At 43.0% G+C, this 25114-nt stretch overlaps 1 protein-coding gene across 1 annotated transcript in view; it reads right to left on the minus strand.

Moving 5' to 3' along the window:
• The window catches only part of gli1 (GLI family zinc finger 1), a 61246-nt gene extending 52851 nt beyond the window's left edge, over window positions 1-8395 (minus strand). The window contains exon 1 of the mRNA XM_086118426.1: window positions 8211-8395. The gene's annotated coding sequence lies outside the window, so the exon portion shown is untranslated. The remainder of the gene's footprint in view (window positions 1-8210) is intronic.
• Window positions 8396-25114: the final 16719 nt, after the last annotated feature.

Consider the following 25114-nt stretch of genomic DNA (forward strand, 5'->3'; position numbering starts at 1 on the left):
AACATCATTGTTGTCACTGTATATATATATATATATATATATATATATATATAATATCTATAAAAATAGATATACAGGTACATATTTTTTTCCACATCTCTACTTGGTCTCTGTGGTGTCGTGTGGGTACCCAACTCATCATGCTGTATTCTATTATGCAGATATTCTGTATTTCCACGTTCGAGAAATGAATGAATATAAATTCATGGATTTTGTTTTTCTCTGCCAATATGACTGTGAAATAGATATTACGTTGTCGTTTTTCTTTTTTAATTCTAGTCTTAAAAAGTCTTAAATTTAACTTGAAGAAAATTGCAGGAACTCCACCCTTGAGAATTCTTTGTAAATCCTGTTATAATAGACATGCATGCCCAATTTCAGTTTTGGACATCTACGTCTCATTCCTACAGTTCCCCTTCCATTGAGATTTCCTCCAATTGTACTGTATGTAATCTTGCAAAAAACATAATTTCAGGCATTCCCTGAGTCCAACATAAACCCTAATTCATGTCAAAACAGAAATCTGAGTCGTGACCATCAACCCCGAAGAGCGTTTTAAATCACTGGCACATCATGTCAAGGTGTCAAGTTTTCCGTGGAATCCTCCAGGCACGTCCGTGACATTCTGCGTGGAGCCTTGAGGCTGGTAAAAGTCTGCAGAATGGGCGTCTGTCTGAACGTGGCGCGGTTGTAAATCTGAGGACGCTTGACCTGTGGCTGGCTGATGTGTGGGTGTATCGGTGACGGCGGTTGTAAGTCACACGTGCCAAGATTTCCTGTTATGGCATCGGATCTACTTGACATGGCGCCAGCCAGGCATGCTACTTGATGATTAGATGAATAAAAAAGAAGAAATTAACTCAAAACGATGAGACAGTCAGATTTATGCCCAGGTGAAAATGACTGGAAAAAAATGTGAAAAACAATTTTTAAGTTAAAAAAAAAAGACAACTTGTTTTAGAAAATCCATCCTTTTGCAAAAAAATATAATTACAATCCAATTCAGCTATATAGATTTTTTTATTTAATTATTTGAACGTTGCCAGTTTCTACACAAAAAAACTACGTAATTTTGTTAAGTACAAAAAAAAAAGTCTTCCAAACAAGAGGAAAAGTTCACAATATTGCATAAATATTTTTAAATGGGGGGGTACGAAAACATAAAAATGTTAAAGTTTAATGTTAAACTAAATAGAAAACAGAGAATTTTAAATTAAATGAAATTACAAATTGAATTACATTTAAAACAACCACATAGCTGAGCCTGATTTAATGGTAACGCTAAATAGTATGTACATTGTGGTGCTATAACATCTTCAGAATTGAACACATACGTTGCAGCAACGCGTGCAGACAGACAATATAACAGTACTCAGTCTCATATGTTCTTTATCTTCTGCAAAGAATGACTAATATTGTTGTACTGATAAGGCGATAAGATGCCTCAATGTGTGTGTATATGTATCTGTCTGACTTATACTGTCTCCATGTGGTCAAGGTGGGCACACCAGAAAGACCAGCGCAATGGCAATTCAGTGATGCAGTGTGAGAGAAATGGCTTTATTAGTTTTATTTCAGTGTTGTAATGCCATTACTTTATGTATTTATGAAATACAGTACTACGGAGTGCTGTTTTCTTCCTCACTTTTTGTCTTTTGTAGGGGGGGCCTGAAATGGATTCATGTATTTCCATCCAAAAGATCATTTGTCATATAATTGTGACAATTGTACAATTGTAGCATACATCTGTGAGGCACATCCTCAACGTCTGCGCCATGGAGTGCTAACGTGATACTGTACACCGGGTGTACATTAAAAGAAGGGAACATGTCGAGGAAAGCTGCCAAGTCAATGATGTTATCTCCTCTCAGATAACACGCTTGTTGGTCGGCAAGGTTCCATGGCGAGACTCGGGTGGTGTGAGCGATCCTCTGTTTGCCTTCCTATGCTAGCATTTTGGTGCGGTAAAATGTGTCAGCCCTGTTAAATTTGTATCCTGACAGAACAGTTGCTGAGAATTAGACTGGGCTAATTTTATTTTTGTCAAATGAATTGTTAAAAGGCATGTCTTTAATATGACAACATCAAGGTTTAGTTCAACTCAAGGCATTTAGCAGTCCATTTATGCACTCTGTACTTTTCCTGAGTCATCACTGCAATACTGGGCCAACTACCATTTTCAAGATTCCCGCTTCACCTCTCAGAAAGTGGGGTTCAGAGATTGCTCGAAGACTCACAAAGTAACTAGTGCTTGAGCTAAATGAGACTCTTTTTCATTTTGGGTGCCAGTGCATCTGCAGGTTACTTCATAATATAAATTAATGTTATTTATCAGCAATCATAACTGCTGATAGATTTGAAAGCCATTTTGGATTTAGACCACTGTTGCACTAAACATTTAGTGGCGGCCATTGAGCAGCAAAGACAAAACTCACAAAATGACAACAATTGAGTTACCCCACTTCACTGATGATGTAAAACTAAATCTTCTTTGGCTTTAAACTGGTAGTACAGTCGTGATTTAAGAGGGAAGTCCAATGCTCTAATTTCAACCCACGGACCCCAAATGCTTTGAAATATTGGAGGATTGTGATCGTGTGTCTAAATGGAATATGTTTGCTCCAAGCAGGTCTCTCTCGTGTTACAACAGCACTCACTTTTTTTGTTCAGAGTGCTGAATTTTTGGGGGGTGGAATTTCCTACTAAATTCTTGTGCGGCACTTTACTCTATAGTCAAGGCAGGGAGAAATTCAATCACGCGGGAGGGAAGAAAATAAACGCCGCTAACGGATGTTTCTCTGCCAGATCCAAGCAAGTCTGAGGAACGTGGCACCTGGAGTCTGCTTTAAAATATATGTGTAATATCAACCACACACAGCAGCAGTTACCAGGCCCCCCCACACACATTCAAACATTGCTTGAGGCGCATGCTTCAATAAAAGCAGCACATGTACTGTAATGAGATACAATCAACAGCTTGCTTTGCGTCAAGTCACACAGTGTGTACTTCCAATTTTCCCAAGTGTTCATCTTACTTCCCAATCCCAATTGTGAAGTATAGACGATTCAGGAAGGGCTACTACGTAAGAGGGATAGGCCAGCTTTTTTAAAATCAGATCCGTTTAATCATATCTCTTCAAGAAAAGATGATTTGATATCAACAATTTAAGGACAATTCATTTGTCCACTAAGTACCTGGAATCCAGCGCCTACATCAAGCATCTCATGCACACATGTAACTTTATTGAGTGATTTCTCGTAGGGCTTGTGAACGTCTCATCATGCCGCATTGCATCATGGACGTATCATCTATTTTCCGGTTGATATACTAACTTGGATGTGCCCTGTCACGGTGTTTCCTTCGTTTGTATTTCTGTTAACTTCTTATTTTGTCAGCTGAATTTAAGTGCAGTTTGCTCAGACGTTTCTGGGTTAAGGGGTGCAACCCCTTATGGCAAGGCTGCTAAGGGTGTTTTCTGTCGGTGAAATTCTAGTTATTCGCTATTGAATGTATTTTTTGTTGATATTTGTGAAACCCTGGAAGGGATTAATTAATTGTATATGAATGGGAGACATTGCTTTCCATTTTTATTTGATTCAGTTTTAGTCAAAAACTTTGAATCAAGGTTCCACTGTATAATGTATTTTAAAAAGTCTTTGAATCGAGTTTACAGGATCTTTAAGAACCACCTCTGACAAAAACCAACTTTTCTGTCACAATGACAGCGAGTTAAGAAAAACCGCACGCCGGGAATAAAGGCGAGCTCGCGGAGCATCCAGAGCATCATCATCGTCGCCTCCCTGCTTCTGTCCGGGCATACTTCTTTGAAGGGACAGACAGCTGCTATTAAAGCCTAATTGTTTCAGGTTCACAGGGTGTGAAAGGGCCTGATTGAGGGGCTGTGATCCCAGTGAGGGTGGTCTCACTCTCTCTCTCACTCTCTCTCTCTCTCTCTCTCTCTCTCTCTCTCTCTCTCTCTCTCTCTCTCTCTCTCTCTCTCTCTCTCTCTCTCTCTCTCTCTCTCTCTCTCTCTCTGCAAGGTTGGAGGAAGAATCATGTCGGTGTGGGGTGCACGTTTGCAGGCATCACGTGACACATGCTTTGGCCCAGAATGGAATCTGGACAAAAACACACCGCTTGTGGCCGTCTGCATCCCATGTCCCGTGATCAACACACCCTCGGTGATAACCTCCTTTACCTTCCATGCACAAGCGAACCCTCCAATCAGTGCTCTGTATGCTGATAAACAACTTATCTTGGCGTTTGATAAAAGCAGAGTGGAGGCTTCTTTCTCCTATTAGGAAGACGGCTCTTTCCTGTGTGCGCTCTATTTGTTTAAAACAAGTTCCCATTAAGGAGCCTTTTGGCCTTAAAGCACTTGATAAAGAGCTGGGGGAGTGTTAAGGGGGTGGGAGGGGCAAGAAGAAGCCCCCCCCCCATGATCTTTTCACATTTGGCCAAATGACGAGTGCACCCTCCATACTGTTCCCTAAACCTGCCCCCTCGACCTTGAAGCGAAAGGACAAAAAGTAAACTTCAAATGTTCCGGAATTGTTACCTACGACGTCAATCAAAACGATGCTGCTGACTATTATTTGCTGCCTAGGCAGTCATCGTATTGTACAGCGACCCGACAGCCGATCATATTGCAGTGGTGTACGTCCTGCTTTGTAGACTTTAGCAGGTTAGATTCCAAATAACTAAGCCTTGAAATTTCCAATGCAAGATATCTGGTGCACAAAATTGATTATGATGGGAACTTTGCTTAACTCAAGGATATGTGATGCTAGCATGCAGCAAGCAGGCCCCCAACATTAAAAATTGGGAGGCATATCCACAAACGGATACAATTCCGACACAGTTTGCATGTTTTGGATATAAATACCTTCAATGTCTGTAGTTGAAGCACATCTTGCTCATTTCCCTGCAAATCCAACTATCAACCGATGTAGGGCATCTTTATAGTATCAAAATCCAGAAATGAACATTTAAGACATCGAAATGAGGATGATATCAGTCACGTGACCTTGCCACGCTTGTGTTGCATGTGAACCTCAGTTAAAACAACCGCATTCCTCCTTTTGAATTTTATGTTGATCGACAATTAAAACCAGCCAATAACAATAATCCTGCGGAGGGCGGGAGAGAGCAGGGACAGATGCAGAGACAGCAAGGGATATATGCAGCTGCTGCCGCCTTGACAGCTCACATGCAAGAAATCCACTTCCGTGTTCGCGATCAAGTACAGACAGATGGTACACGTCCATTGTGTTTTAGAACATTACCTGACCATATTTATGCAGAATTCAGGACCAGTGGATAAAATAGAAGACCTTGTAAAAATATACAGGCAGCCTGCGGCTCACCGGTCCAGTGGTAGTGTGCCTCGCCTTTGAAATGATCCACACTTTCCTCATGATTATCGCCCACGTCCTATTTCTGTAGCAACATGTGTTTTCGTTGACTGCCAGCATCGTTTTGTGGATTTGTAAAAAGTCAGACCATGTGACATTATTGTATGGGGAGCCTCCGCAATCCTGGCTTTCATAGTCGCTGGGAGTCCACACATCACATCATATAATGCATCAATGCATACAAAAACCAACGTCATGTGCGGAGGTGATTTTTTTTTTCTTTCAAGCAACACAACATATCCATTCTGAACCGCTTGTCCAAGTTTTTTTTTTTTTTGTGGGGGGGGGGGGGGGGTTGCTGTTTTTATGATGGGATGCACGGTAGTCGACTGGTTAGCAAGTCCGCCTCACAGTATAGAGGTGCAGGGTTCGATTCCGGCTCCGGCCTTCCGATGTGGAGTTTGCATGTTCTCCCCGTGCCTGCGTGGATTTTCTCCAGGGACTTCGGTTTACTCTCACATTCGAAAAGCATTCATGGCAGGTTGATTGAACACTCTAAAATTGTCCCTTGGTGTGATTGTGAGTGTTCATCTATGTGTGCCCTGCAATTGGCTGGCAACCGGTTCAGGGTGTACACCGAGTGACCAAAGTCAGCTGGGATAGGCTAAAGCACGCCCGCGACCCTTGGAAGGAAAAAACAGATTAAGAAATGGATGGTTGGATGTTTTTGTGATTCCACCACAAAACAGAATGGGAAGCAAAAAATATGTGACAACCATCGAACCAGAAATGGACGGCTCTGTCATCGCTGCTTTATACAATACAGCTGAAATGACAAATGCAGCAAAAGAAAGGAATGTGAAATGAGTCTTTATGCGCGCATTCTTTAACTCAGCGTCTTCAAAGTTATGGGTGAGTTTATTGTTGTGGCATTTTATTGTGATGGCGGTTAACTTTGTTTGTATACTTTTATGGCTGTTAGGAATGTTGAAAATGTTTTGATTTGGCTTTTTGGGGCTCCAAAGTTGAACAAAAGGTCGTACTTCAAACCTGCATCAGGAGTACTTCGTCTTTGTTGGACAATTTAAGATTGAGTACCTTATTTATTTTGACATTTAGTCAAAACTGTGCCTTGTTTTTACACAATAATGAGAAAATGGTTTTTATGGCTTTTTGGGGACTCTGACTTAAAAAAAATAGTAGTTCCAAAATGTCAGGTATATTATACGTTTGTCATTCAAGGTTAGACAGAGTCATTCATTGTTTTGTTTTGTTTTGACCTTCTAACAGCGGTTCATTAATTTTTTTGCATTTATGGCACCCACATTTTAAAATGTTTTTTGTTTGGCTTTTTGGCAAATCTGAATTTAGAACATCAATTAGCCATATAAAGTTTGGACTCAAATTTAGGCGAGTACATCATTGTTTTGACATTATAGTGCAAACAGCGGTCAACTTGTTTTTGAAATTAGATGGTTGTGAAGAATTAGAACGTGCATTTTTTTTTTAACTTTTTGGCGACTTTGTAGTTCCAACCTCCATCATGTTATGTCATTCAAGTTAAGTCTTGTTTTGATGTTTGAACATGAACAACAGTTGATTTGTTCTTACGCGTGTATGACAGTCAAGATAGTCAAGTGTTTTTACTTTCTTTTTTTAGGACACTAAATTTGCATGATACTGTCATTGTTCGAACCTGTTTGGATTTTTGGAGACTCTTAAGTTGTATAAAATGTTCAAATGGCACTCAAGCATATTACTTGTGACTCAAGTTAAGATCGAGTGCGTTATTGTTTTGACGTTTTAGCATAAACAGCAATCAACTTGTTCTCACACTTGTATGGCGGTCAAGGTATTAAAATTCTTGGTCTTTGATTTTTTTTTTAAGGACTCTGAAGTTGGAGAAAACGCTGTGCTTAAAACCACCATCAGGCATCTCACGCCAGTGGTTCAAGTTAAGACCGGGTAATTTAATATTTTCACTCTTTAGCATAAAGAACGGATGAATGCAGTCATATTGTTAGTGTATGATGTTAAAAATTGGTATGTGTGAATTTTGCAGGACTTGTTTTTATACTTGACATAAATCTCTGACAACTTCAGGTGAAACGACTTACCAATCGTTGTTTAATTTTTGTATGATAGTTACAGTCTGTTCCAAGGGTCAACGATTTAAGCATTGTCCTTTTTGTTGTTGTTTGCTTTTTACATTTGTTTGACAAAGGTCAAAAACAATTAAATTAGAATTCAGAAAATCTTTTTTTGGTGGCGACCGTTTGACAATATTTACTACGGGGGACTAAAATAGACTCCACTTTGGAAATGTGCACCTCGAATGCATTTTCTTGCTCTTTGAACACAAACCAATTGAGTTATCTCGATTGCATGTGTACACACCATACAGCCCACGCGTATGTGCGTGCGTGTGTGTTTAGCACTTTTGCGGTAAATAAATTAGTGTTCTATTGAGTCCGGTGTTGACGCTCTTGGACGAGGGAAAGGGGGGGGGGGGGTCCTAATCTGTCCACAGATTAGATTTAAAAAAAACTCTTCAATTCAGGTTAGGCTTCAAACTAGAAATTGTGCACATCTTCGGGCAGGCAGGAGTGATGTTTTTAAAGGGGGGGGGGGGGGGGGGTTTAAAAAGAGTGGGAGGGAAGGGGGCACATTTGGGAATGATATTGGCACCTCAAGTATTTCAGGTTACAAGGAACAGCTGTTGGACACACACAGACAGACAAACACTCACACTGATGGACCCCCCCCCCCCCCCCAGCCCCCAGCAAAAGTGCAGCAATTGAACGCACTCCATCATATGAAGAAGTGATGCAAAAAAGGAAAGTCACTCCACTTACCACAGCCTGCATGAAACTTCACAAAATCCTTGCAAGAGCTTCCCAAGTTCCACTTTTGCTGTCTTGGCGTTCTCGGATGCGAGAAATCCGGATTGTTTCTCCCACGCACGCGCGATGTATCCTCTTTGTTCAAACTTTCCCTTCTTCTTTTCGTTCGTTCTTTCTTTTAGGCCAACGTCTTCGTTGGACTTCCCGAGGGGAAGCAAAAGCGTCGGCGGTCCATGTTCGTCAGCAACAAGGGAGTCCCGCAAGTTGCCTCGATCAGCCCCTCCAAACGCGTAATGCGTAATGCACCCCCTTCTCTCTCTCTCTCTCTCTCTCTCTCTCTCTCTCTCTCTCTCTGTCTCCCCTTCCCTCCCACCCTCCTTCCATGCCTCCACAGTCTGCGGACCACCCCGAAACAGGAAGTTCACTTTTTGTTTTTCTTGGAGGAAAAAGAAGAAAAAAAAGAAAAGAAAAAGACATACAAGACGATGCTGCTTCTCTGCTTTTCTCTTCTAAACGTTCAAATGCGCGCTTGTAGAAATCCACACACAACTTTCTAAATAACTTGGACCACTTTAAAAGAAATAATCAATCAAACTTTTTTTTTCCCTGATTATAAATCCAATCAGGCACGTAGCCATTTTCTGTCATAAGTCATTTGAATATGTGACTGGATTTTTTTGGGTTGGGTTTTCTAACGTTGTAAATTCAACGTGTGTGGTTTACTGCATGTGTGGATGCTGCACAAGTTGCTTCGAATCAACCGCAAAACGCGGACTGGAATTCAGTGAGTGCGTGCGCGTGTGGGTGCGCGTCTCTGTGCGTGTCACAAATTATTAGGTAGAATACGCACTCTCACAGTCGAGCGATTAACCAATAACAGCTGGATCAGCAATCATGACTTTTGACAATGTCAAACTGGGTTATTTTTCGTCCGTATGGACAGCAGTGCCTTGATTTAAGAATTTGTGACCACACTCGTAACTCAAATTACTCACGTCCCAGGTCAACTGCACCCAGTAAAATGAATGGAACCCCCAAAAACGGTTTAATATTTGAAACAAAGACAATAAAAGAACAAATGTAAATGAATGAAATGTAAAGAAATAAATTAAATCTTATGAAAGTCACACATGCACATACACCCACTCTCTCTCTCTCTCTTCTCTTTCTCTCTCTCTCTCTCTCTCTCTCTCTCTCTCTCTCACACACACACATTTTAGATTACATTTGTGAGTTGTGCATTTATATGGCATAGCCTACAGTGCCTTGTAGCTCTCCTTTAATGTTCTCACTCTCTCTCTCTCTCTCTCTCTCTCAGCAGGGTATGGGAAGGGCAAGAGCTCAGTGGACTTTCGGGGGTCTCTCAATGACGCAGGATATCTTGAACATGCTCTAAATTTCATTGCAACAACAAAAACTCTTGGCAAACTTCTTGGCAAATGTTTGCAATCTTGAACAAAAAAAACATTCGCGACCACTCCAAAATGTGCACCGCTCAGTAAGAAGCAGGCTTAAAGCTAATGCTAAGAGGCAGTGATTGGCATCTGTGACTGTGTTATAACCCTTTAATCAACAAATATTTGAACATGAATAGAGTGGCAACAGATGTAGACCAAACAAATTTACATTCCTCAGTCATACTGTATTCTTTGTCCTCTGCAAAGAACGGTCATAAGAATATGTATCTGTTGCGCTACATCAGCTCCAGTTAGCCAAAACAAAGTTTGTGGTATTTGTGGAAAAAGGGTAAGTAGTTGTGGCGATACAACAAACCTCAAGAAACATCTCACGTGAAAGGACAAAGAATATGAGGCATTTCCAATGAGGCAGAGTCGTGGAGAGAAGAACAGACCACAGTGTTGTTCCTCCAGTTCTGCAGGCAGAGGGACAAAATGTGGAGATGTAAGTGGCACTATGCACTGTTGCTGTTGGGAAAACTCAAATTACTCTACGTTATGCATATGCATTAAGTCCAATTTATCCCCATCCCCATATCACCAACCAAATCAATGACAAAGCCCCATTGTGGCGTCTGGCCACTCATGTAACTATTTGTTTCTATTGGCTTTTATATTCTCTCTCTCTCTCTTTCTTGCTCTCTCTCTCTGCTGTGTTTGCCCTTGGATATAATTTCCTCAATAACTGGATCATTGCCTCGGCCATAAAAAGTGTTTCTTATTATTCGCTTGCTGAGGCTTCTCTGCGCTGTCAATGTGTTCACGCAGCCGCTGTGATGTTTTGTCGCTGTCCGGTGATGGCAGCAAGACAGAGATGGTAATTGTCGATCTCTCCACTGATTTGCACCTATAGTACATTTAGGTCAAAAGAAAGAAGACATGTAAAATTACAAGAAAAAACTTTGTTACACTGAAATTCTTCTTCATTTTAAAGAAAATAGTTTGTTAATTTTAAAAACATTTTATCTTGGTCACATACTTGACTTTTTCATCCATCCATCCATTAGCCGCTTATTCTTATGAGGGGCACGGGCATGCTGGAGCCTATGCCAGCTGTCTTTGGGCAGTAGACAGTGTTACGCTCCAGAATTTATCCAGAGAGGGGTGGATCCCACAAACGTAGACAGGGATAAGATCTTGGCACCTAAAAGGTTTATTTACAAACAAAAATCACAAGAGACCGCCAATTTACAAATAATGACGCTGGTCAACAAACCAGGATAAAACGAGAGGAACAAAAAGCATTTGCAAAAGGCAAGGAAAATACAAATGGAAAGGACAAGAGAACCAAATTGCGACAAATAAAAAGCAAGAATAGTTTACTAAATAAAATGACGACTTACAGGAAGACAGAGAAGAACAAGAGACAAACAGAGCAGAATCTGGGAACGTCTAGAATACTGTATTGCACTTGGGGAAATGGCTTGAACAGGGCGAATTATCCGACGCTGATTGGTCAGAGTGAGAGTCCTTAAGTAGTCCGTGATCGTGATGAGTGAACGATGAGAGACACGTGCACAGCTGGAATGAATTACCGTAGTCCATCTCTGCTACCTGCTGGAGACTAACAGAACGGAATCATGACTGGCAGGGTACAACCTGCATCGGTTGCCAGCCAATTGCAGGGCACACATAGACAAACAACCCTTCCCACTCAGGGACAATTACAGTGTTACATTGACTTGCCACGCATGTTTTTGGAATGTGAGAGGAAACCGGAGTACCGGGAGAAACCAAACACAGGCACAGGGAGAACGTGCAAACTTCACACAGGAAGCCCAGACTCGAACTTCAGACCTCTGAATTGTGAGACAGATATGCTAACCAGTCGACCACCGTGCCACCTTTTACTTTTTAAAATAAATTAAAATACGTTGAAACTTTGATTGCATAATAAAATAATAAAATGTGATATTTTTGCTTCTTTAAACACATTCTGAAAAACTCCCCAATGGTATGTATGTATTTTTTGATTCATTCATTTTAAAAAATCAGTGAATGTAAAATAATGTCATCATTTCATATCAAGAGAATAAAACTTGGTCAAATACTAACAACTTTATTCTTGTAATATTTTGACTATATTCCTCAAAATATTCTGACTTAAGTCAACTTCAGTCGTACTCGTGCCAATTAAAAACACACTCACACATAAACACACACACACACACACACACACACACACACACACACATCGAAATTCAGAACCGCACGGTCAACATCCAGTAAATCCATTCCTGCAGTAGCATAGCAGCCTAATAACCAAATAACTGGCTTTAAAAGTGTCACTCAAAGCAGAGAGAGTCTGTGGCTGAACAGTTGGTGACCTGGATGAAGGCAAGAGTCCAGCAGTCGCATTTTGTCAATGAGAGTCTTGGGGCTTTAAGTCCCCCATATAGCCGCCAAAGCCGCAAGTTCTTGGCCCCTGAAGAGGCCCGCAGATGCTGGAGCCATATGCCAGCGTGCACAATCCTGCACCGATTTGTTAATGGACGGGATTAAAGGTGAATGGGCAAATCCTGTCAGCACACACATCGAAGTATAACCGTTTCGTTTTGCTATTTCAGTCGTGACTTCATTCTGCTCTGGTAATAATGCAATTTCGTCCATCCACCATCATTACAATGTATTTATGCCAGATAACGCTGGATGAGCAGAAATTCCTTTTTGGCATGTCGAACAATTGTCGAATCAGCATTTTATAACAGTTAGTGGGGGGGTTTTCATACTTTTGACTGATATTTTGTATAATGCTATCTTTAATAAACAACCATAAAATTAGAGTGAGCAAACCTACAAATTGAGCCTGAAAAAACATTTCCCCCACTGTATATTTATGTATATGTGCATGTATTTAAAACCCCAAATATTAATCATATGTATTTTACTGTCTTGTTGTGATGTTGTCAGTAGAGTCCAAATGAGGCGGATGAATGAATGAGACAGCTGTCCACTGCCAAAGCTAATGCAGGTTTTAGAGGGATTAGAAAGAGAGCAAGTACTGTGTCGGTGCAGGTAAATCAAAGAAGGAGCTTCTGGTAATACAAGTTTCATTTTTATAAAGTCATTTGTTTCCTCTTCAATGTAAAATTGAATGGGCTAGCGGGTGAAATAACACAGATCTATGAAGGACTATTGTGTCCCTCCAAAAGTTTTGGATAATAATAATGATAATAATACTAATAATAATAATGCCCGTGACAATTGTGAGGATAAGCGGATTAGAAAATGGATGGATGATAATAATAATAATAATAAGAGGCGTGGGCGGCCCGGTAGTCCAGTGGTTAGCACGTCGGCTTCACAGTGCAGAGGTACCGGGTTCGATTCCAGCTCCGGCCTCCCTGTGTGGAGTTTGCATGTTCTCCCCGGGCCTGTGTGGGTTTTCGCCGGGTGCTCCGGTTTCCTCCCACGTTCCAAAAACATGCATGGCAGGCTGATTGGATGCTCTAAATTGTCCCTAGGTGTGAGTGTGGGCGTGGATGGTTGTTCGTCTCTGTGTGCCCTGCGATTGGCTGGCAACTGATTCAGGGTGTCCCCCGCCTACTGCCCGGAGACGGCTGGGATAGGCTCCAGCACCCCCCGCGACCCTAGTGAGGATCAAGCGGTTTGGAAAATGGATGGATGGATAAGAGGCGTGCCCTGCGATTGGCTGGCAACTGATTCAGGGTGTCCCCCGCCTACTGCCCGGAGACGGCTGGGATAGGCTCCAGCACCCCCCGCGACCCTAGTGAGGATCAAGCGGTTCGGAAAATGGATGGATGGATAATAAGAGGCGAGGTAGACCCTGAATTGGTTACCAGCCAATCTCAGGACACACACTGACGAACAACCTTTCACGCTCACATTCACACCCGAAAGACAATTTTGAGTGTTCGAACCCCACACAGGGAGGCCAGCGCCGAAATCGAACCCTGCCCCTGTGCATTGTGAGGCGGACGTGCAAACTACAGGTAACGTAAGCACATTTAAACTACAAAGAATAATGACCATAGGGTGGAAAAACAACAGCAATCCCAAGAACCGTTGACAGTTGGTTTGAAGTGCATTAAGTTGTCCCAGCGCTTGTCTAAATTAATAATACTACAATACTACTATTTATTTCTTTAAACTTTTTTTTTTCCCGTGTAGATGCAAGCCTTCTTGAGCGAGTTTGGGAATTTGGCAGATCGTGCTGCACGATGCTGGATGCCCCGGTGGACTGAGGAAGTTTTGATTGTTGGTTTGTTTATTTTGTTTGACACGCCCTGACAATTTAGTCGCAGAAAGCAGATCTCACTCAATTTTGGTATATTTGATCAAAATGTAGAAACATAATATTTTACCAAGAAAAAAATACAATACACTCCCTTCTGCCTCAAAAATAGCATCATCCATTCTGCCATAACCCTCCCACTTCTGCTCACTGAAGTCGTTTGAGTGAGTAGCCCTATATTACTTCAAACAAGGATGTGTGGCAAATGTCTTAACTTCTACCACTCAATATCAACACATTATGAACATTACCAGCCCCAATTGCTGTTACCTTTTCGGTTAATATGCAGGAGTTACTTGACTTTTTTTTCCTTTCTTTTTTAAACAAAGGAACATACACGTATTGAGACAGACAATTGCAATGAGAGAGGCACACTTTTGACACACGGACACAAACAGTTGAGTGCATAGGCGGTCTCCTAGTTTGCACTTCACAGCTGGTCTGTGATCGCCTTGGCCAACATTACATCATCCACCGATGGAGGTCTGCCTGCAGTTCCTTCTCAGCGTAAAGCACGGACTCAAGTGAGTCTATTTCTGCTTTCCCAATGTGTGTGCTCCTCTGCACTGAACTTGTGCTAGGCACGAAAATAGGACTGTTGCGTGTAAACAAAAAGGTACACACACGGGGAGACCAGTTTGGACAATTGATGTAGCTTTTCTAACCGTAAACAGCGCTTATTTGTACCGAGGGGTGCAACTGTGAACCCTAGAGTAGGGTACCTCACAAAAAGTTGTACCTTGGATAACAGAAATGTGCCCCCTACAATATAATCTTTCTTAAGATTATATTCTTTGACGGTTCAAAAACCGTCAACGTCCCCCACTTTAACCCTCACCCCACTAGGAGTGTTAAATCGAGCGCAATTCGTTTCATATGGAAAACCATCTTTGGGTCAGTCCTAATGTAAAAGGAAATATTTGAGTGTGCCGGACACAGAGTGAAGATGCTGATCTCGTCCATGTCGTTTGTAAGAGGTGGCAGAAATCATCTGTTGCTAAGTCTCATGGCACCTGGACACCATTCCCCCATGCAGCAAAATCCAGCAGAATCTTTTAGGGGGATTTGTTTTTCCGTTGCAGATGGTCACTTGCACGTTTTCTTCATCCCATTGGTCCGGGTCCTGCAGTGATAGTGGCTCATATATAAGGCTGCACTCTCTCTCGCTCTTGCTCTCCTTCTCTTCTTGTATGGTGCAGATCAAATGGGCCCACACAGCTCGGGAAGACTGAGAACTGCAGGTAAGAGTTAGACATCATTTGCATAGAAATCTTTGGAAATCCTTTAATGGTGCATGCATGTGTTTGCAATACAGATGGACAGGTGGTTGCGCTGGAGAATTTTAGTGAGCAACCGCACTGATTTTGGACTGAAACTGCAGGAATATTGTTTCAAACCCCTCTCTCTCTCTCTCTCTCTCTCTCTCTCTCTCTCTCTCTCTCTCTCTCTCTCTCTCTCTCTCTCTCTCTCTCTCTCTATATATATATATATATATATATATAATTTACCACATTAGAATACGCTCTCTCTTTTGTTATGCATTGCGTTCATTACAATGCTATTTCAAAGCTGCTTTCTTTTCCAATGCACGCATGAGTCTTGGTGTCATAGTGACTCAAGTACAGTGGTGGTTCTCACTTGTTTGGCAGTGCAAGCAGTGTTTACCACCTAGTGGTCATCTCGTGTAAGTGCATCAAAAAAATAAAACGATCGAAGAACGCATATGACTTGAGTTTGTAAGAGCATTTTATTAGAGGCTGGAACAACGTTTACTTGAACAAAATTCACGTGTATTTCATTGTGTGCGTGTGTGCGCGCGTGTGTATGTGTTACACTAGTGTATGTAAAAGCATTTCATGGGAATGGAAAGAAAATCACTTGTTAATATGAGATTATTTCAATATAGTATTGTGTGCGTAAAAGCATTTCACTTTTGCATGTCAATGAAATAAAATCACAATGATAGCATTTCTGAAATGCAACATTGACCACAGGAATCATGCACATACAGTACAGGGAAAGAAAACTTTTGAATCACTGCCAAGAGATTTATTTCATTTAGGTTTTTATGGCCTATTTTAGCAATGCATTTGACAATATTGTATTATATGAACACATCAGCTAAGTAACATTTTGAATGCATAAATAAAAATGGGAGTAATTTTTTTGTGCGGTGGGGTTGTGGGCGGAATTCTGATGCTGGACTGTTTGAAGCAAACAGTTGAGTTCTGTAACTGTATTGGAAAGACTAGGAAAAAAAGTGCCTGCTTGAGGTACTGCCGCTAGAGGGTAGTATTGCTCAATGATGGGAATAGTACCAACGAAACGTCAAACATTCCAAGGATCTTTGCTTACTGTACAGTACTGTATGCAAACACAAGTTCAGGTAGTACATATTAGAGTAATCATAATATTCCACCTGGCCTGGTGGTGTGGTGAATAAAATCAATCAATCAAACAAAAATCCCATAGAAAAATGACCTGCATTTTTCTTTACAAAACAATTTCTCTTCACATTTTGCCAATCGGCAGGACTCAAAGTGCATCTCACGAAAGTGAATACATATTCACCATGAATATGTTATATTCACCGTTGTGTTTGAAAACAACCATCACAGTTCAGGTTCAGCAAGGATAAATTGCATACAGTTAAATAAGCTGTTACCATCCATCCATCCATCCATCATCTACCGCTTATCCGGGGCCGGGTCGCGGGGGCAACAGCTTTAGCAGGGAAGCCCAGACTTCCCTCTCCCTAGCTACTTCTTCCAGCTCTCCCCGGGGGATCCCGAGACGTTCCCAGGCCAGCTGGGTGACATAGTCTCTCCAGCGTGTCCTGGGTCTTCCTCGGGGTCTCCTCCCGGTGGGACATGCCCGGAACACCTCACCAGGGAGGCGCTCAGGGGGCATCCGAATCAGATGCCCAAGCCACCTCATCTGGCTCCTCTCGATGTGGAGGAGAAGCGGCTCGACTCTGAGCCCCTCCCGGATGTCCGAGCTTCTCACCTTATCTCTAAGGGAGAGCCCGGACACCCTGCGGAGAAAACTCATTTCGGCCGCTTGTAGCCGGGATCTCGTTCTTTCGGTCACGACCCATAGCTCGTGACCATAGATGAGGGTTGGAACGTAGATCGACCGGTAAATTGAGAGCTTCGCCCTTTGGCTCAGCTCCTTCTTCACCACGACAGACCGATACAACGTCCGCATCACAGCAGACGCTGCACCGATCCGCCTGTCGATCTCCCGCTCCCTCCTGCCCCCACTCGTGAACAAGACCCCAAGATACTTGAACTCCTCCACTTGGGGCAAGATCTCCTCCCCGACCCGGAGGGGACACTCCACCCTTTTCCGACTGAGGACCATGGTTTCAGATTTGGAGGTGCTGATCCTCATCCCAACCGCTTCACACTCGGCTGCGAAATGCTCCAGTGAGAGTTGGAGAGCCCTGTTTGAAGGAGCCAACAGCACCACATCATCTGCAAAAAGCAGGGATGCAATACTGAGGCCCCCAAAACGGATCCCCTCAACGCTTCGGCTGCGCCTAGAAATTCTGTCCATAAAGGTTATGAACAGAATCGGCGACAAAGGGCAGCCTTGGCGGAGTCCTACCCCCACTGGAAACGATTCCGACTTACTGCCGGCAATGCGAACCAAACTCTGACATCGGTGGTATAGTGACCGAACAGCCCGTATCAGGGGGTTCGGTACCCCATACCCACGAAGCACCCCCCACAGAACTCCCCGAGGGACACGGTCAAACGCCTTCTCCAAGTCCACAAAACACATGTAGACTGGTTGGGCGAATTCCCACATACCCTCGAGGACCCTGCTAAGGGTGTAGAGCTGGTCCACTGTTCCACGGCCGGGACGAAAACCACACTGCTCCTCCTCAATCTGAGGCTCGACTTCCTGACGGACCCTCCTCTCCAGCACCCCTGAATAGACCTTACCAGGGAGGCTGAGGAGTGTGATCCCTCTGTAGTTGGAACACACCCTCCGGTCCCCCTTTTTAAAAAGAGGGACTACCACCCCAGTCTGCCAATCCAGAGGCACTCTCCCTGTTGACCACGCGATGTTGCAGAGGCGTGTCAACCAGGACAGCCCCACAGCATCCAGAGCCTTGAGGAACTCCGGGCGGATCTCATCCACCCCCGGGGCCTTGCCACCGAGGAGCTTTTTAACCACATCGGTGACTTCAACCACAGAGATAGGAGAGCCCACCTCAGAGTCCCCAGGCTCTGCTTCCTCCAAGGAAGGCGTGTTGGTGGAGTTGAGGAGGTCTTCGAAGTACTCTGCCCACCGATTCACAACGTCCCGAGTCGAAGTCAGCAGCGCCCCATCCCCACTGTACACAGTGTTAGTGGTGCACTGCTTCCCCCTCCTGAGACGTCGGATGGTGGACCAGAATTTCCTCGAAGCCGTCCGGAAGTCGGCTTCCATGGCCTCACCGAACTCTTCCCACGCTCTGGTTTTTGCCTCGGCGACCACCGAAGCTGCGTTCCGCTTGGCCAGTCGATACCCGTCAGCTGCCTCTGGGGTCCCACAGGCCATAAAGGCTCGATAGGACTCCTTCTTCAGCTTGACGGCATCCCTTACTGCTGGTGTCCACCAGCGAGTACGGGGGTTGCCGCCACGACAGGCACCAACCACCTTACGGCCACAACTCAGATTGGCCGCCTCAACAATAGAGGCACGGAACATGGTCCACTCGGGCTCAATGTCCCCCGCCTCCCCCGGAACATGGGAAAAGCTCTGTCGGAGGTGGGAGTTGAAACTCCTTCTGACAGGGGATTCCGCCAGACGCTCCCAACAAACCCTCACAATACGTTTGGGTCTGCCAGGACGGACCGGCATCTTTCCCCACCAGCGGAGCCTACTCACCACCAGGTGGTGATCAGTTGACAGCTCCGCCCCTCTCTTCACCCGAGTGTCCAGAACATGCGGCCGCAAATCCGATGATACAACTACAAAGTCGATCATCGAACTGCGGCCTAGGGTGTCCTGGTGCCAAGTGCACATATGGACACCCTTATGTTTGAACAAGATGTTCGTTATGGACAATCCGTGGCGAGCACAGAAGTCCAATAACAAAACACCACTCGAGTTCTGAACGGGGGGGCCGTTCCTCCCAATCACGCCCCTCCAGGTCTCATTGTCATTGCCCACGTGAGCATTGAAGTCCCCCAGCAGAACAAGGGAGTCCCCAGCAGGAGTACTCTCCAGCACACCCTCCAAGGACTCCAAAAAGGGTGGGTATGCTGAGCTGCTGTTTGGTGCATATGCACAAACAACAGTCAGGACCCGTCCACCCACCCGAAGGCGGAGGGAGGCAACCCTCTCGTCTACCGGTGTGAACCCCAATGTACAGGCACTGAGCCGGGGGGCAATGAGTATGCCCACACCTGCTCTGCGCCTCTCACCTTGAGCAACTCCAGAGTGGAAGCTGTTACCGTCCATTCATATGCCCGCTTGCTGAGAATTAGGTCACGTGTGTCCTCTTCAAATTGATGTAACACTTTTCAACGTGTACAGTGTCAATGAGTGATGGACGCAGCAGCGAGTGTTAAAAAGTGAGGCTGGCCGGTGCGCAATAACCTGATTAGGTGTTGGCTGTTTAGTCCTCGACAGAATTAGGTCCCATGCAGGAACAGGATCTTGTGCCGTAAGACCTGACGGTGAGGGTGGAATAGCACAGACCGTGACATTAATTCCCTTGTGCTCTTTGTGAATGCTGGGCAATTTACATTCACACTCAACATTGGTTTCTGATTTATCACACATTTACAGTCTTCACTGATGTTTTTGCAAAATACTTTGCACAATTAAGAAAACCTTTCAAAATGACAATGCATTGTATTTCTCTTACAAAAGCAAGTCAGTCTTGCTTAACTTTTCAAACCTTTGTACAAATTATATTTTTTGGACCAGAATTAATTGATAAATACTGTACAATACAAAACAATACATAAAAAACAACCCTACAACTGTCCTTAACAAACATCTCCCCCAACCATTTGTGATAATAGTACAGTAGTGTTATATTTAAATAGATAAATATTTTAATATTTTATTATAATGTTTAAAATTTTACACCATACATATCACGGTTTAAAAGGCAATATACAATTCCTCTCTCTCTCTCTTTCTATATACATATAGATAGATAGATAGGTATAGAGTAAGTATATATATATATGTGTGTGTATGTATGTATGTATGTATTATGTGTGTGTGTGTGTGTGTATATATATGTCTTCTATCACCAGCAATACTCGCCACATTTTAGACTGAAATAAGGAATTGACCTGGGTGATACTATTTTCCACAGAACCGAAAGTGACTGTTTATCTTTACACCATCTTCAATCGTTTGCGCACCTCGAATGTTCCATATTTAGATCCATTTTGCTATTCCTGAGAGTTAAAGAGACAACAGAGCTGGCTTTACTGATCTTAGGTCAGTCGAAATCCAAGCAATTGGATTCCACTTTGTAGTAAATGTGACCCACATTACTAAAATATGCGCACAGCCTATTTGTCAACAGTAGTTGCTCGTCATTTTATCTACATTATATTAGCACTGCGGCCATTACATCATCATCCACTGACAGATGCAAGCAAAAATTAAAAACAAAAAGTCATTTTTCACACAAGCTAAATGGGTTTCAATCTAGTTAAATCCCGTGAAGTGAAAAATCCTCTCAAGGATCCTCAAACATTTTGGCCCCCTTTCTGGATAAAGATTTTCTCTGACCCCAGTTTGAGAACACCTGACCTATTATGTGAAGGCAAGGGGAAAGCTTCAGTAGAGAGTCCATGAAGGATGCAGTGTACTGTTGTTGTGGTTCAGGCAGGTGTGATGTAACATAGCGATATAACAGGTAATTGGGTCTGTCCTAATTGGATCATCCCAAGGATTTAAAAGTTATTTCAAGTGCTTCTTCCATCAAGAACGGTGACCACTTTTGACCAACTTCATTCCTTGCATCAGGTCCTTTGTTTTCGCAGATGATCGTACAGTACAATGCTCATTACAATGTACAGTGAACCGGTCGCTATTCACAAATTCACCTTTTAGCGTAAGCTGCATATTTTTGTGCTCTTTCTGGAAAGCCACCAAAGCTCTGCAGCATATAGGAAGGGAGCATTTGGTGTCAATGAAGTCTGGTGACGTGGTGCATCTCGACTGTTCTAATGGTGTATGATGGGGGGGCTAGTTTAGCCTGGGTTGTTAGTGGAAGTTCTGAAGAGTCTTCGCCGCATTCTGAATGGGGTTTTTTATTTCCTCCGCTGAGTAGTTGATAAAAGGCTAAGAAAAAAAACTGTTGTTGTTCTTGCTTGACAATGACATTTATTTCATTGATTGTCAAGCAAAGACAAAGTTGCAAATGTCCACACACTTGTGGATCTTTTTTTTTTTTTTTGGAAAGATCAAATATTTGCAACCTCATATATGAAAGCGTCATACTATTTGATTTCATCAATTCTGTATGAAATTTGGACAAAGAGTGAAACACCTTTTTCCGTTTGGGGTACATTTGTGGCAAATTCCCAAGTATAAATTTATCACAGTACAAGCCCTCAGATTTGCCCAACATGACTGCTTCAAGCCAAAATGGCTGACACATTGGCAAAAAAACAAAAACAAACAAAACAGCCAGTTCCGCACATCAACACAAAATTCAGTGGGCATGACAATTATATCAGGATGCATAAAAAACTTTCACGAACCCATGCCGTATATTGAACAGGAAGTCAGCCATTTTGATCAAATTCCAGTGCTATTCTGACTAAATTTGTCCAAATGAGCCCAGTCAAAAGCAGATATCCGAAAGAGAAGCACAACATCTCTTTTTCCTGTGCAATCTAATGTAGACGAAGCACGGCGTCAAAGTCTGATCATTATACCGAAGATTTGTTGTGGAAAAGCGTTTGGGAGGGATTGTTCCTTGTTACTCCTAGCTTGAATGTTAAGTTTTTTGTTTTTCTCACATTGCTGAAAAAAAAATGATGACCGCTTACTATCTTTTCCCTGCCATTCATTGTCCTCCACTGCCTTGTCTTGTTGGAGGATTTTCCAGGCACTCACTGATTTCTTTTCACTTTTGTTGACAGTTCGACCTCGAACTAATCCAATCAGCTTGCATTATCTTGGTACAGTTCACTGTTGACCGGCCGACAGAAGGGTGCATGGGAATGGTGTCTTCCCAGGTTAGCTTGGCATGACGCTGCAAGCGGACGAAGCCAAAGTCACACCTTATTAATCCTCCACAAAGGAGATTTTGTGGGATTGCATGGAGTGAAGATTAGGGTTTTAGTGGCCAACAGTGGGTCAGTGTGTCAGTGTATCAGTGAGTCAGTAGGCTTTTAGTCTATCTATCTATCTATCTATCTATCCATCTATCCATCTATCCATCTATCTATCTATCTGATGTGTTTTGGGAATTGTTTGCTTGATTGTGGTTACAGAGATTGCGTTGTTGTCATTGATTGATTTATTTGAGAACTGCAAATGTCATACCGGTGTACAGAAATGTGTTAACCACTTTAATAATAATGATGAAAAACAATACAACACTTTCTGAATAAATTTGAGCATTTCGGACTAATTTTAAATTGAACTGCTATGACCATTTTTTTCAGACGGCTAAACCAGGGGTGTCCAATTTTTTTGCTAAGAGGGCCAGATTTGGTGAGGTGAAAATATGTGGGGGGCCGACCAACCATTCAGCTCTACACCGCGGCTTTAATTATTCACAGCGTACATTCTCAATCACCTTGTCATAGTTTGGATGTTTTATCTGGTTGTGCCACTTGATATTGAAAACCGCCACAGTCTCTCAGCAAATTACGTTGAAACAGTTGTTTTTGTATTTCCCGTGTAAAAATATACAAATTCACACTTGTCCTGGAGTGACAGCCATGTCTGTCAACTTTGCATTTTAGAAGTGGGCTGGAGACGGCCACGCAAGGATCATGTAGCAAGGGGAGCATTTGGAAATTCACTCTAACGCCTAACACGACTCAAGTGGCATGTTCGGAGAGGCAGAGTTTGCTCGGAGCGTATTTCCGAAAGCATACAGTAGGTCAGCTGCCATCTTCTGCAGAAATATAAAATAGCCTTTTCTACTGTAGTTCACGGTGCTGATGGGCCACAAATGATTAATCTTATGCTACTGGCTGCGGATCGGTCGGAATTTGAACACGGGCTGCAAATGGCCTGACTGAAGTTGGCAATTTGCTATAACTTGTATTGAACAGATTTCGCAATAGTTTTGAAAAAGTCACATGGTATTCAGTCAAGATAGCTCGTTGATGGTTTCAACTGCTGAAACATGTCTGTTATACCTTTTTGATCCACTGTGTCAAATTCTGTCATGGTAAATGAATTATTCCTGGGTGATCTTAAGTGCTGCATCATTTTGTGATTTGGCTGGTTTGTGACGATGTTTGACCATTTGACCATGCTGAGTGAGACCAAACGTATCAAGTCTGGTAAAACTTTCTTTGGCATTTTTATCCAAATTGTTGACAACATGAATGTTAAAGTTTTCAGTTATGTACCAGATAGCCTTCGTCAGATTTCTTCAAATTCCTCAATAAACCTGCCTTTTTGTTTAAATGATTACAATGATCATCTTTGAATCAACTTTTACAAAAAAGAAACAACAACAAAAAACTGAGACATTCAAGTGAATTAAAGTAGGCATCGATTAGAGTCCATTTGGATGGTGCAACACCAATTCTTTTGGCTGACCCCTCCAAGAGCTGCCAACTTTTGGCAAGTATTTTTTTAATCTTTTGGAAAGATTACAACCTAGCAGGGTACCCCGCCTCTGGCTCAAAGTTAACTGGGATATGCTCCAGCTGACTGGTGCCTCTAATGAGGACAAACGCAATAGAAAATGCAAGAAGAGAGATTTTCTAAGTCATTGGCTGAAAAAGTACTTTTCCAAATCAAAATCTGAATTCCATCCCTCCACTGCCTATAGAGCTCCACCTTAATAGCAGGGGCATAGCCAGAAAGTTTTCAGTGGGATGGCCACAAAAAACACAGATCCCAAAAATTTCCCCAAAGCTATGTGGGTGGCTTGGGGGTGCGGTGGGGGGCACAGAGTGACAAAGGATGGCCTTGCCCCAAGCGGGCAACTGTAAGCCTGCCCCTGCTCATTAGGGTTACAGGTAAGCAATTGGTGACTTAATATGTGGAGTCAACAATGAATTGGTCACCAGTCAATTGCAGGGTACATATACTGTAGATAATTTAGAGCAGAGGTGTTTTTTTTTTCTCAATACCATCCATCCATCTTCCATTTTCTAATCCACTTATCTTCACCAGGGTTACAGATGTGCCTAGTCTATCCCAGCAGTCTTCGGGCAATAGCTTCGGGCAACCCTCAGCTGATTGTCAACCAATCACAGGGCACACATAGATAAACAACTATTCGCATTCACACCTATGGACAATTTAGAGTGTTCCATTAACCTGCCAGGCATGTTTTTGGAATGTGGGAGGACACCAGAGTGCATGCAGGCACGGGGAGAACATGCAAACTCCACACAGGAAAGCCGGAGCCGGAAGTAAACCCTGCACCTCTGCATTGTGAAGCAGACGTGCTCACGAGTCTATCACTGTGCCACCCTCCCAAAGGCCATATTCAGAAAAATCAAACGATGCGAGGGCCACTTTGACTTTATTGACCATGATAAAACTAATCTGTAAATTTAGGTGAACGATATGTGAAGCGGTTGGCCCGGTGGTCCAGTGATTGGCGCATCGACCTCACAGTGCAGAGGTACCGGGTTCAATTCCACTTTCGGCCTCCCTGTGTGGAGTTTGCATGTTCTCCCTGGGCCTGTGTAGGTTTTTTCCGGGTACTCCAGTTTCCTTCCACATTCCAAAAACATGCATGGTAAGCTGATTAAACACTTTAATTTGTCCCGATGTGTTAGCGTGAGCGTGGATGGTTGTGGGCACCATTCAAGTTAGGACTATTCTGAATCAAAAGAAGACCAATCCGTACTTTACACGTAGCAAGAAGTGGAAACAAAAAAAAATTCCATCCCGAAGCATGTCTTGCTGAATGATGTGTGAATTGTGGAAGAAAAAGTTCTGAGGAATTAGAATGCAGGCTGCTTGAAAAATATATGTTTATATTCTGATATGGCTCTTGATCTATTGAGCAGAACCAAAAGACAAGGATC

Source organism: Hippocampus guttulatus, chromosome 8 (assembly GCF_054856545.1).
Source record: "Hippocampus guttulatus isolate MCC_2025c chromosome 8, RoL_Hgut_1.0, whole genome shotgun sequence".
Classification (NCBI taxonomy): domain Eukaryota; kingdom Metazoa; phylum Chordata; class Actinopteri; order Syngnathiformes; family Syngnathidae; genus Hippocampus; species Hippocampus guttulatus.